A 15,091-nucleotide genomic window follows, 5' to 3' on the forward strand; every position below is an offset into this window, starting at 1 on the left:
ATAAAGGCACTAGAGAAGTCTGCTACGAACAACTACTTGGTAGCGGAAATTCATAGTACTTTGCACAGGTCAGGATTTGAGGAGATTAGAATTATTTGGGTACCCAGTCACAAGGGAATAGCGATTAATGAAAATGCGGACCAGGCGGCAAGAATGGCTGTGGAAAGAGGGTTAGAAATTCATGTTGATCTCACAGTTAATGAAGCTCTGAATAAAGTGAGTGATCAGATCTGGTCAGAATGGGAGGAAGATTTCTACAATCAAAGTACAAGTAAGGACAAAACGTATGCCGAAATTACTGATGGAATTAGACAAAAGCCTTGGTTTAAACGTAATAAATGTCATATGGATGTCTATGACATCAAATTAATAAACAGACTGATGACGGGGCATACTTATAGTAAGGTATATTTGTATAAAATAGGCAAAGTTTTATCGGATCAATGTAGTCTGTGTAATGTGTCTGAAACTAATGACCATGTAATATTTGAGTGTAGGAGGTTTGCCACTGCCAGAGACAAATTTAAATTTTTTAGAACCTTCACCAACTTGAAAGATCTGTTTAGGTCAAGGGATTTCAATCTTATTGAGGAGTTACTCTCCTTCCTGCAAGAAAATAACCTCAAAAGAAGGCTGTAATTACATAGCTGAAATGGGTTTGGAAATATTATACATTTGCATGACAAAGTATTTAAAAAAAAAAAAAAAAATAAATAAATAATTAAAATAATAATTAAAATAATTAATTAAAATAATGTAATGTACAACATAATTTCAGGAGGAAAAAAAAAAACTATTAGAATTCGAAGATGTGTAGTTGCTAAGTTTTCAGTATAACTATAAATGAAGGAAAGGAAAAAAAAAAAAAAAAAATTTTTATAAATGAAGTTTAATCATAGTACAAAATCCAGTCAATTTAATATGTAAAACAGGTATACGATGTTAAAGTACAAATATTTCAGTAGAGCAAAGGTACTAAATGTTTTTGCAGTGAATTTATTTTAATTTTTTGTTTAGAACCCACTTGCTTCCACCGGTCATCGATGGAGAATGGAAGTGGAAAAGTATGGCAACACTGTCAAAGAGTTTGGACATATGGCGTTGTAGAGATCCTCAGCTGAAATGGGTCTGGCCAATTGAAGGAGTGCTGTCAAGCAGCGAAAAGCATTAAAAAAAAAAAAAAAGATTGTCACCTTCTTTTTAATAACAAAATAATCTATCTTAGGTTGATAAAACTATGTTTCTTTAATAAATAAGTTAAATTATATATTTTAATAGTGTTTAAAAAGTGAGAACAGGTGATTTAGTGGATCTTTGTCGGTGTAATTGCCCATAGAAAACAACGAAATTTAACAAAAGTTTTTTGTTCATAACTTTTAAATGGTTAATAATATTAGTCTCCCCCCCTCCGGATTGTTATTAGGGGGGCCGAAACGCGTCGTTTGGTACCCCTCCCGACTTTTCCGCACCTTTTTTATGGGTTGTTACCCCACCCTAGAGAATTACCCAGAGAAATAGAGGAAGAAAAAACACGTGAGGAGCTTAAGCATATCGGTCGTAGTTCTGGCATACTTCCACAAGAAGATAAAAAATTGGAATGGATGTATAAAAGTATGCCAATGGTGAAAGTTAACTCTATATCTATATTCATTCAATCACATTTAATTTTTCAGGTAGTACTGGTCTTATAAATCGTGAAGAATTCCTACTTGGTAGAACCATTGACAAATCTTTTGAAATGCTGCAAGCAGAAGAGCAACGAAAGGATCAAAACATCGTTGGTGTAAACCAATCTATAAATCATGTTGAACACGAGTGTATGCCCTTTTCAATACGTGCATATCGAAATATGGAATCAACGGAGCAAGTTGATTTGCAGCGTAGTCATGGAAGAACCTCTAATGCTAATAAGGCAACGCGAAATGGTATCAAGAAAAAAAGATTTTGGAAAATCCTGTGAAATTAAAAGAATTACATCGAATACTCAAAAGTGATCAGTTGCTCAAAAAATCTAAAAAGGTAAAAAAGTCCAAGAAACCAAAGAAAAAACACAAAAAGCGTTGTAAATCATCAACGGATGGAGAAACATCTGGTTCCGACTCAGATAGCGATAGTGCAAAGGATTTAGATAAAGAGTTAGCCAAAAGATATTATAAACTGAATAAAGGAGAAGAGTTTTCGGGTTTAAATCTATCGAAATTGTTAGATGCAAAGTTTGAAACTATCACAAAAGAGTTGGATAAAGCAGCAGGAAGTAAGCGTAAGAAAGATCACCGAAATCGCTCAATAAGCAGTGATAGTGACCACCGTATTAGGAGAAGAAGCCGTTCCCGTTCCCACGACAGTCGGGTCTACGTAACCGGAACGACCCAGATTTATATCTGGCCAAGGAAAGTCACTCCAGCAACACTCCCCAAAAAGTCTTTGGGGAATTTGTATGCTGCTACAACACCAACAACAACAAGAAGAAGCCGTTCCAGAGATCGAGGAGAAAGAGATCGTGAAAATTATCATAACAAAAATTATGGCAAACAGCGAAAATTCAGAAACTCACGTTCAAGATCCCCGAAGGAATATCATCAGCGCCGGCGTTGTGACGCTCGTTCACCTGCAGAACCGCGTAAACGACAATATTCTACTTCACCCTCCATAGAGAAGGAAGTAAGTAAAGCCGCAGGAAGTAGATATGCTACTAAAAATAAGCGTTCAAAAAGTAAAGATCGAAGTGACACTCGTAAAAACAGGAATCGTTCGGGTGATCGGGAAAGAAGAACAAGAGCACAAGATTATAAAAAGTATGAAGGACAACAAAATCAAAGGTCCCGATCGAGATCACCCAATAACCATAAAAGCCGACGGCGTTCACCAACGCGATCAACCAAAAATTCACGAAGGGGAGGCCGCACAGAATCCCGATCACCACAACGCCGCCCAAGATCTAGGGACCGTAACGAAAATAACTCACGACATGCTCGGTCTAGTGAAAGTAAAAGCGGAAGCTCACAAAATAAGTTAAGCGACGCGGAAAAAGAAGCACGCCTGCGTGAAATAATAGAAAACGCTAGTTCGCGGGAAGAAGACCGCGTCAAATCGGTGCAAAAGCACCGCGAAGCAAATGCTCGCGAAGAAGAGCACTACAAAAAGCAGGAATTTGATAAAGAATTCATTAACAAAGAAGTTAAAAAAGCTATTGCCAATCAATCATCCGTTGGGTCACGAATACGTTCAAACTTAAACAATATCCAACGCACCTCTGCCGATATGAACTCAAATTTTACGAGAAAGTAGATTAGATTGGCATATTCTGATAATTTTGGAAATGTTTTGTATTTACAAGGAATGCTTTATATAACGGCAATTTATACGTAATCAAAAGTATAAAGGTTTTAATACTTACTTTTAACATTTCGGCGTTTATAATTAGAAAGTATGCACAGTTTTATAAGGGTTTAGCTATTTTTATTCAACGTCTAAAGGTGTTCTTACACGATGTCTATTTGCATGTGTAAATGCCACTTTACATACGGAAATGCCAACATATCGTGTAAAGGCAAATCAGTTTTGTTTCTGTATAAAGCAAATGCACGTACATACCATGATACAAAAAAGAAGGTAGTTTCATTTAATGACATTCGTTGTTGTTGTTAACCATTTGACTTTTAATAAAATTATGACATTTCATTAAATTCATGCTACCTGATCACGAGCAGTAATATTTTTTTTAGCAGAAGATTTCATCCGTCCACTCAAAGATGTCGAATGGATGGCTTGACGAATCTATGTTTCAGAACGGATGAAGAAAGTGATTAAAATGATACTTATGCTAATTGCTTATCGGAGGGCGTTATGCGCAAGCCGAATTCAAGTTTTTTGCATACATTGGAAATTTTAAATTCGCAATTTGTTGAAGTTAATGGTGATACGCTAACCACAAAGCCTAATTTTTTGAAAAATCTGATGAGAAATTTAAAAGTAAATTTTCACGAATTTCATCAGGAATCACGAATTTCATGTGAACAAATATTCCCAAAAATTATAAAGCAAAACAAAAATAATTTTTCCCAATTTGTTTTTGTTTTGCGTGTTAATTTATTCACATGGAATTGGCGATTATAAATAGATTTATTTGGAAGGAGCATTCTTTAGAATCTGATTTTTAAATCGCAAGATTGCATTCAAAATAAGAAAATGAAAAAATGACAACATAATGCTCTCGTGATTTTTACTATAAAATAAAAAGAACAATTTCAATGAAGTCTCCTTTAACATTACACATTTTATATATTTATAATAAAAAAAAAGGTGCGAACCATGTAAGTAAAAAAATTACCAAGCACTGATAATGATTTTTGATTTGAAATATTATTAAATTAGTATAAATGCGGGAAAGAAAATACTCCGATTTATTGTTTTAATATTATCAAAGTGGCAAGGCTGTTGTGAATACTCACAATTTATGAAACTTCAAAAAATTTTATTATCCGTCAAAAGTTGTTTATTGAAACCATGGTACAATAAAAACAGGTAGAAGCCAAATTGACATCAAACCTACAAAAGTCAAAGTTTTCGGGAGAGTAAAAATAAAAATGAGCGTGTGTAAGGAAAAATAAAAAAATTACATTTCGCTGGTTGACGTTTTTAAGTAAATTTGAAGTTTTGTATTTATTTATTTATTTTCTTTAGTTAAAATTTGTTAATTTGTATGTTCTTTTCTATTTTTTTATACATTGAAATTTTATATTTATAGTACCTGTTTTAATTTTGTATAATATACAAATGTATGTACATATAAAGCGATATATGTACTAGGCATAACGTTGGGCAATCAATAAAACAACGGAACACAAATAATGATTGCGACATTCCCTGGAATGCATTTTCAATAAGTTTGGCTTTCTCCAACTCTGTCTTGAGTGCTGAGTTTTAGCCCTCCAGATTTTCAATTCTTGACTTCAGCAACAGAATTTCGAGTTTGTAGCTGGATTGTTCTAAGTCTCCACTAAACGACTTAAATTAAAAATATTTCTATAAATATATCGCGTTTTAACAATGCTTACTCAGTTTGTGAAGCGCGATCATTTATTAAGCTTTCACAACTTGATTTATGAGTTGCAGTGTTGTTGGAAGGACTTTCCGGCATAAGGGTCATATGAAGAGCACTTGGCATCAAACGTGCCTTTCCTGTACCTCCTGGTGCATTTATGAAATCTGCTGCTTTAAAATGCTTAACGCACAGCAAGGCATTTCGCTGCAGCTCTACCCCACAGCTGCTTTCCCAACGCTCCTTACGCCGAGGGCATTGAGGCACGTTAAAAAAATTAGTGATGTCTGCATTATATTTAACACCACATAAAAAACAACGCTTCAGGTGCTGCATTTTTAACACATATACTAAGTATAAACCGCACAACACTACAAAAATGCAAATGTTAATTAAAATTTGTTTTTAACGAACATTCAAAAAAAAACAAACGACATGACATTTTAAGCGTAACGAAATATAGGAAATAAAATAAAATCAAGTTGAAGTTTAAAGGTTTGGTTCTCATGAGAGCAACGTCATTTTGGCTTCTACCTGTATTTATGTGCCTTGATTGAAACCATGATTCAATTATTAAAGGTTTTGTAAGTAGCTTTTTTCTAAAATTTGGCACTCCCACCCACAGGGATGGTTTATGGAAGCAGGAGAAAAAGGGGAAGAATTCAATCACACTTCCTAAAATGGGAGCTAAATTCCATAAAAAGGTGTGGATAATAGTGAATGGTGGTATTTTAAAACAAAAGCGAATTTGATTTAATTATTTAATTTAAACAAGCTTATTTACATCGAATATAACCCCCGATTTTATTGAAAATAAATATTTCTATGTATATACCAAACTTGCGTACGTCAGATGGCGCATAACTCGAGAATGGATGGAGGATGGTCCACTTTCAGCTTTTTTTTTGTTGTATTTGTTTGCCAGATGATGGATATGAAGAAGCTATTTGTTTGTGGAAAATATGCAGTATTTATTAAACAAAAAAAAACGGCAAATATAAAAATTTGGAGCTTACGTTTCCTTCGCGGATATGGCTCGATTGTTTCGAATATGGTAATTCGAATTCTTTGATGTCGCACTTTTAATATTCTGGGGAGACTATACAACTGTCAGAATATTAACCATTCGCCGGGTTGCCCGAAAAAAAATTTAATGATTAAAAATATCAAAATATATAAAAATATTCGCCATAAAAAGGCGTTTGCATTGTTCAACTTTGCATTCTACTTTCAACTAATCGCTTTCAACAAAGTTGGTCGCCAGCCAACATTCGCCTCGTGCGTAAACCTTTTAAGTGTGCAATTACATACATCGTGCCATTGACTAAACCGAACTGTCGTGTGACGATTGGGCCTATGGATGCGGTTTGGCAATGTTATATTGCGTCAAAGCCTCATTCGGAGACACCAGGATACCTTCGTTGGCTCATTTACCAAAACCATTGCATGCTTTACTTTACAGCGACTTGGCAGAATCAAGAGGTCTCCACGAATATCGACAAATATATTTCGGCATTTAAGGGAATTTCGTTTTTTTAGCCTACATTGAATTTCTGTAGTCCAACGATGCTCAACCATTTTGTCTTGTTGGCGCCAGCGAATGAAGAACCAACATTTCTTCAAATTTAAAAAGTAAAAATTTCACTACTAACAATTTAAAAATTATTATCAACTTGCAAAGATATTTGGAAAAGAAATATCACTGTTTTTGTTTTTAGGAGTAGGGTGGGAGTGTCATTGATAAAATTAGAGCGAGAGAAAGTTTTTCTTACAAAACCTTTCATTATTGAATCATGGATTGAAACTACCTTCTTTTTTGTATCATGGTACATACGAAATAGAAATGTTTCTATTTTCATTTGACACACAGATAGCATCATCTGAGTTAATTGATTTCGTTTTCAGAGAACGTATTTTTTAATAGTTAAATAAAGACTGAATTTGACAGACAGACACAATTACATATGTAAGGAAAAAGTCACATTTACAGATGCAAATACATATCGTGTAAGAACACCTTAAACGATTTTTCGGTTTTGTATTTTCAACAAATAAGATAACTGAGTCTCCTGGCAAACTCTAATTGAATGTGTGTTCATAACCGTAATACATAAGTTTTACTCATTTGCAATATGCATGCAATATGTCTCTTGTGCTCTTAAACAACGTAATGTTTAACTTAAGCATTGCTCAAAGCAGCTACACCTGGCAGTGTCTTACCCTCTAACAGCTCCAACGAAGCGCCGCCTCTGGTCGAAACGTGGGATACTTGAGATTCAGTGCCCCACTTGGCGCAGCATGATGCTGTATCACCTCCACCAATGATGGAAACAGTACCGGATCCAGTTGCTGAATGCCTTCCTCGACAGGTGCTTCGCTTGTTTTGGCATCTTCAGCAAATTTATCTGCGCATACGAAATCGACTGGTAAATGTAACTGAACATTGTTTTTCTTTGCCTTCGCGACCAAATCATTTACGATCTTTGAACCTTCTTCGTCAAAAAGCGATGCTCCAATCTTCATATTGTTGATTACTTTCAAAAAAGTAAAGGCCATGCCGCCACCAATCACCATCTCATGAACTTTATCCAGTAGATTTGAAATCAATTGGATCTTGTCAGCTACTTTAGCGCCACCCAAAATGGCCAAAAATGGGCGGGGTGGGTTATCTAAAGCCTGTGCAAAGTATTTCAATTCTTTGTTCAACAGAATGCCGGCAGCACGCTTCTCGAAACCTTCGCCCAGCCCATCGAGATGGTCGAATTTTTTAGTAGCCGATTCAATGTCATTACAAGGGCAGATCGCGAATCAAGCAGGGTTGTTATTTGTGCGAACTATTGTCAAAAAAAATCAATAAATGCTTCGAAATTAGAATTTTTTTTAAAAGTTAGCTTTATATTTTTTATTAGCAATATTAGCAAATTACAATGTAAATTTTTGGCATGCTATGACGTATGAATTGTTAAACCTTGAAGTTTTAAACTTCACTAAAGTAATTTTAATTTGAAGTTACGTGGCATACCACTACTTGAGCGGAAATTAGTACTTGCCACTCCGGAATCGCGATATTTTTTGCGCAGATTCTAATTAGAATTTTTCTAATTGCGCTACTGAGACAGGATATAATGCGGCTCCGGAAACTTACGAACGTGATAAGGTTCATTTCTAATGAATGAACCATCGACACATCACGCAAGAACAAGAGAGTGAAAAAAGTAGATTTTTTGGCGGATTTTACGCCATATTCTTTTGCTGGAAAACGAAAGAAAAGTGAACAAAGCAAAGAAAACAACGAAAACCAAAATTATTGGCAGCCACAATTTAGGTAAAACCACAGTATATACTGTGGGTAAAACTATTATTTAAAATCCTTTAAAACGTCTTGTCATGTTGAATTAACTTTTCTTTAATTAAACAAAAGTGTAAAATAGTGGTGCTGTGATGTAAACAAATGCTCAGCTAACAAACCCGGTTTGGCAAACATATTCTCTGAACCAGTTACAAATACAATGTGGCGTTCTGCGTGATCTTTATTTTTGGTTCATGGTACATGACCCCTCACCCGCATTTGACAATTTTGGTAAACTACTATTTGGTACTTGGTGATTTTATAAACTATGAATTTCCTGTAAAGCTTATATACTGTTAAGTTCTGAACACATTGAAAACGACGAGCTACGGACCACAGCTTCCAATTTGTCATCTTCATTATCTAAACGCTTTGTCGATGGCGACATGATTTCTTTGAACGCGGCAGCGACATCATGAATTTGTATGAGTTTGACATAAAAGAAGAGGAAGAACCTTATCTGTCGCCAGAAAAATAGAAATAGATCTAATCTGGCCACAACCACAGCCGTCGCGTAGCCCGGTCGTCCCCAAAATAATTATCTACATAAGAGTACGTGTTAAAATAATTTGACAGCTGTGGTTTGTAGCTCGTCGTTTGCATTGTGTTCGGGCTATTACGATTATCTTTGAAACCTCGTCCGGATTTCCCAAATCTCTCGGCTCGTATCGCTGGATTGTTAAATAAATGCAATCGATGACCAAATTGTAGTACAATTAACTTTATTGTACAACAAACAATTTACAATACTCGCTAATACAGTAAAAACACTTTACAATACTTGTTAAAGCAATAACAGCGCTTAACTAAACTAGATAACGCAATTAAACTTATATCTTGCTTATTCGCAACTCACTTCTCTGCTCACTTTACTTGTAGCTTACTGTCTTGTAACTCACTCACCTCGCGGTGGCGGCGCCCTTATATACCTGTGCTGGCACTTATGGCAACTCTAGAACATTCTGAAGTTTATCGCTCATTCTCTTTTTCTCGCTGTTCGCAGTGTTCATCCAACTTAACGTTTCTCTTTGTGGAACATTCTACATCATTCTTCGAACATTCTGCCTATTTCTCGTTGTTCGCTTCACTGCCCTCCACCTAAGTCTGATCGTCCCGATCAGCCACACTTGCGGTTCCAAACGCTGCAAGCCTTTCCAAGTCATCTTGTTTCTTGGTCTCCCAACGGTCTGGATCCTATACACTACGTCATTCAGCCGTTTTACGACCTTCTACGGACCTTCCCAGTTGCATTGTAGTTTTGCTGACAAACCTTTCTTTCGCTGTGGATTGTACAGCAACACCAAATCTCCTTCCTGGAAACCCTCGCAATTCATCGCCTTATCATACCTGGCTTTCATGTTGGCACTCACAAGAGCATGTATCTCTCTCAGCTCCTCTTCCAGGATGTTTGACGTCTCTTTTCCAATCCTTCTAGCATCACCAGTCACCCCAAACTTCAGATCACTAGGCAAACGGAGCTCACTGCCGAATATTACCCTTGCAGGAGTTTTACCCGTTGTTTCATGCACTGCTGACCGGTATCCCATCAGGAACAAGGGTATGCGGACATCCCAATCTTTTTGATTCTTATCCACGACCTTCCGCAAATGCTCTTCCAGGGTTCGGTTGAACCGTTCCACCATGCCGTCTGGTTGGGGATGAAGAGCCGTCGTTCGAGTTTTCCGGATACCCAGTATCTGGCACATCTCTTGGAACACTGCCGACTCAAAATTCCTTCCCTGGTCAGAGTGCAGCTCTATAGGTACACCGTATCTCGCAAACCAATTGTAGGTGAATACCTCCGCTACTGTTTTAGCTTCCTGGTTTGGAATCGGGTATACCTCCGGCCATTTGCTAAAGTAGTCCATAACCACAAGGACGTATTTGTTTCCCTGTGCGCTCATAGGAAATGGACCGGCTACATCCATGGCAATCCGATCGAAAGGTGCACCTGAGTTATATTGCTTCATGTGGCCATGACTTCTGGATTTCGGCCCCTTAGCTGCAATACAATCCGCGCAGTTAGCAATCCACTCTGCGACCGATTGCCGACACCCAACCCAATAGAACCTCTGCTTAACCTTCTCCAGGGTCTTCGTGATTCCCAGGTGCCCTCCACTAGGACCATTGTGGAATTCCTTGAGTACATCCGGAATTCTTACCCTTGGAACTACTATCAGGTTGCGGGAGCACTGGCCATCTTCGCTTTCCCATACCCTATGCAAACAGCCAGATATTAATTTTAAGCTGTTCCATTGTGCCCAGTACGCCTTTGCGATGGGGCTTTCCGCTGCCATTTGCTCCTTAGTTGGCCTCCTGTCCACCTCCAGTCCATGCATCAAAAGCTCCAGATCTGGATCTTCCTGCTGACACTTTCGTAGCTGTTCTTCCTTCCACTCTTCCGCTGGTGTTATTGTCGTTAGACGGAAGTCTATAATGTCCTCTTTTCCCTCAGCTTTTGAGCAGTGTTTACATTCCAGGCTACATGGTCGGCGGGACATGGCATCAGCATTACCGTGGACACTTCCATTGCGGTGCTCAATAGCGAAGTCATAACTTTGCAGTCTCTCAATCCACCGAGATAGCTGTCCTTCTGGATTCTTAAACTGTAGTAGTCACTTCAGCGCTGCATTGTCCGTTCGAACTCGGAAACGTTGCCCATAGAGGTACTTGTGGAAATGTTTGACGCAGTCCACCAACGCTAGTAGTTCTCTCCGAGTTACGCAGTAGTTTCTCTCTGGTTTTCCAATCGACCGGCTATAGTAGGCAACTACCTTCTCCTGCCCATCAATTACCTGCGACAGTACGCCTCCTATGGCATAACCACTAGCATCCGTATCCAAAATAAACGTTGCACCTGGAACGGGATACGCTAGCATAGGTGCAGTACATAGTCGTTCCTTCAGAGTCTGGAAAGCCTCCTCCTGCCCCTTGTTCCACTCGAAGGCTCTATTTTTCCTAGTGAGCTCGTGGAGGCTATTAGCAACGCTGGCGAAATTCGGAACAAATCGGCGGTAGTAGGTGCATAGCCCAAGAAAACTTCGTAGTTCGTGCAGGTTCCTAGGTCTTGGCCAATCCTTTACTGCTTCTATCTTTTCCTTCGCAGTACAGATGCCCTCCGTTATCACCTTGTGCCCTAAGTAGTTCACCTCCTTCCTGAACAGTGAGCACTTTTTAGGACTTAGCTTCAGACCAGCGCCAGCTATCCTCTGGAAAACTTCTTCCAAATGGTTCAGGTGTTCCTCAAAGCTTTTACCCAATACGATAATGTCGTCTAGATACACCAAACATGTTTTCCAATGCAGTCCTTTGAGCACATGGTCCATAAGTCGTTCAAAAGTGGCAGGAGCGTTGCATAATCCAAAGGGTATCACCGTGAATTGCCACAGACCGTCTCCAACGCTGAAAGCTGTCTTCTCCTTATCCTCGTCACTTACCTCCACTTGCCAATAACCGCTCTTAAGGTCGAGTGTTAAGAACCACTTTGTTCCAGTCAACGAGTCCAGAGTGTCATCGATCCTGGGAAGAGGATAGCTGTCCTTTTTCGTCACATCGTTTAGTTTCCGGTAGTCTACGCAGAACCGCATTTGACCATCCTTCTTCTTCACAAGTACTACCAGCGAACTCCATGGACTCGCTGATGGTTCAATCACACCACTCTCGCTCATTTCGTTTATTATTTGGCTAACAGTTTCACGTTTGGCAAGTGGAACACTCCGAGGAGCTTGACGGATTGGCCTTGCATCGCCAGTATCAATGCGATGTTTCACAACGACATTGCCCCAGTACAGTTCCTCTTCGGAGTTTGACTGGTGATTTGAACTCATTGAGCACTCGAACTGGGATGCGTCCATCCTTTTGCATCTTAGCCAAGGTTTTAAAAATAAGTACGTCCGGTGTAGAATTTTGTGTTGCTTCAACAACCCACAATTTGTTTGTCCCACAATCTCCATCAATCTTTGCCCACACAACTGCTTCTGACTTCGGTGGAATCTGCTCGCTTTCCTCTAGGATCACTCGCTTGCTGCTGTATGGACCATCATACCCAAACCGAAGGGGCACTTCCATGTTGTTATACGTCATAGTCCTGTTCTTCATGTTGATCTGCATACCTTGATCAAGCAAGAAGTCTAATCCAATGACGACTTCATCCATAATCGCCGCGACTATGAACTTGTGTAACACCGTCACATTCCCTATTGCGACTTTGCATGTTAGCTCTCCTACAACTTGGATGTCCTCACCAGTTGCTGTTGTAGTGACTTTCGTCAAAAGTAGGTAAACGTGGAAACAATAACCAAACGATAAGCCAAACAGACATATGACCGTTCTGGGGTCATAAACCCTTTAACGTTCATTCTTTTATTGCATTTCATTGCAGCGCATGCGATGACATATGATCACAAGACAAACCCAAGTGGAAGGTCCAAAAGAAATTGAAACCAAAATAGTTTGACACATTTACCAAATGTGTTAGTCATCGATTGGATATTGTTTTCAACGCTATATAAGTAGAAGTAAGTTCATAAGTAGTTCAGTTACTGAAAATCATTCAATAAACACTGTTGATTTTAAAACCTAATAAAACATAAACACTTTTCATTTTAATACATCTAACTTGCTCTTTGGCACTCACCCATAGTGACAAGACAAGATTAGATTGGATAGGCGGCTTTCTTGAGAGCTCTGTCCACAGCACAATCTATATAAGGCTAAGCACTTGATGGCAAAGTAAGGCCATCTATTTCATGGCGATCCTGCCCATACGTATCAGGAAAATAGGTGACACTTCAGCACCAACTCCACAACCCAGGCCGATAACTATAGAGGAGTATAAGAGACGCCAGGCCCGTGCACAGGAAGAAAAACTAACGAGGATACCTGTGCTACCAAAACCAAAACACAAGCGTGCCGGCAAGGTGGTTGCACTGAGGAAGAAGCTGGTGGTACTCCACGCCAAGGTCTCCCAAGCAGAAGAAGCAGTTAATCCTCCGCCATGGGACATGGTCCAAGATTGGCAAAACAAAATAACGAGTATTAAGCCTGAACTCAAAAAAAAAAAAAAAAAAAATTGTAAAATTGTAAATAAAAAAACACAAGAATGTACACTCACACCAGAGCTGTAAAACTGTGAAATCATTTAAAATTTTAATCATGAAATATTTACAAGTAGGATTTCATTCATTTTCCTTTGGTCTGGTAGTGTGACTTATATTTTTTTCAATCTACAATCATTCAAAAAAAAAATTGATTTCACACAGTAAGGTAGTAAATACCTGAATGGAAAACTGAGAATGCTGAAGTAAACAGAATTCAATACTGAATTAACTTCCAGATGAATGAACACTTTGCTATGTGTGCATTCTCTAATTCAGTTCCAATCAAATTTTATACACTAAGAAAAATATGTAAGTTTAGATGATTTAATAATGAGGTGTATGAACTTTAAAACGATATTGACATAGTGTCGCGTATCAATGCACAGCGGCCACGCGGGCTAAGCCATGTCCTACGAATGAATGGTTGTGCTTGGACTCCTCCACGCATGAAACGCAGCTTGATTCACATGAACATATTGTACAAATTTATAGTTTTGGTTGTTTAAAAACTGAGTGCAAAATGTTCCAAGACAATTAGTATCTATAATTTTTTTCTTTTAAATATTGGAAAATCTGCAGAACATGAAATAATCAAGCATAACAACCATCAAATGATAGCAGCTTTTATCATTCAGTCCATGGTTTATCCACATATGTGCATATAATGTCCTTTTTTAAAATACATATGTGCCCATTTTCGCGCGGCCACCCTTTATGACCAGTTTTTATTTGTAAAGAACGATATTCTCATTTCCCAATACCAGGCGCTCATGCATGTGAAGTAACAAGTTTTCTATTTCTACGTACAAAATTGTTTGTATAAATTTTTAAATTTCCAAAATTCTACTTTGTACAGTTCAAAGGCTTCTACAAAAAAAAAAATTTTAAAGTTCTACAAACAAATTTATACATATAGAAAGCTTGCTACTTCATATGTATGAGCGCCTGGTATCATGATACAAAAAAGAAGGTAGTTTCAATAAACAACTTTTGACGGATAATAAAATTTTTTGAAGTTTCATAAATTGTCAGTATTATCAACGGCCTTGCCACTTTGATAATATTAAAACAATAGATCGGAGTATTTTCTTTCCCATATTTTTACCAATGTGAGAATATTTCAAATCAAAACTCACAATCAGTACTTTTATTTTTTTTTACTTACGTGGTTTGCCCCTCTTTTATTAAAAATATATAAAATGTAAACTGTTACATTGTAATTATTCTTTTTATTTTATAATAAAAACCATTAGTGCATTATGTTGTTATTTTTTTCATTTTCTTATTTTGATATACAATTTTCGTTTCTTTAATCTTGCGATTTAATAATCGAATTCTAAAGAATGTTCTTCCCAAATAAAATCTTTTTATAATATTTTGGTCCAAATTTACTTTTAAATTTCTCATCAGATTTTGCAAAAATTTTGGCTTTGTGGTTAGCGAATCACCATTAATTTCAACAAATTTTGAATTCAAAATTTCCAATGTATGCAAAAAACTTGAATTAGGCTCGTACAGACCGGCCTCCGATAAACAGTTAACATACGTATAATTTTGATCACTTTCTACATGCGTCCTGAAGCCTAGTTTTGTCAACCCCAT

The 15,091-nt window shown here is 37.6% G+C and overlaps 2 pseudogenes; one reads left to right on the forward strand and one right to left on the reverse strand.

The window, feature by feature from the left end:
• Positions 1-153: 153 nt before the first annotated feature.
• LOC118742020 lies at positions 154-3,469 on the forward strand (annotated as a pseudogene).
• Positions 3,470-7,066: 3,597 nt separating this feature from the next.
• The window catches only part of LOC118742021, a 13,083-nt pseudogene continuing 5,058 nt past the window's right edge, over positions 7,067-15,091 (reverse strand).

This window comes from Rhagoletis pomonella, unplaced genomic scaffold (assembly GCF_013731165.1).
Source record: "Rhagoletis pomonella isolate Grant_MI unplaced genomic scaffold, Rhpom_1.0 Rhpom_scaffold_00006, whole genome shotgun sequence".
Taxonomy (NCBI): Eukaryota; Metazoa; Arthropoda; class Insecta; order Diptera; family Tephritidae; genus Rhagoletis; species Rhagoletis pomonella.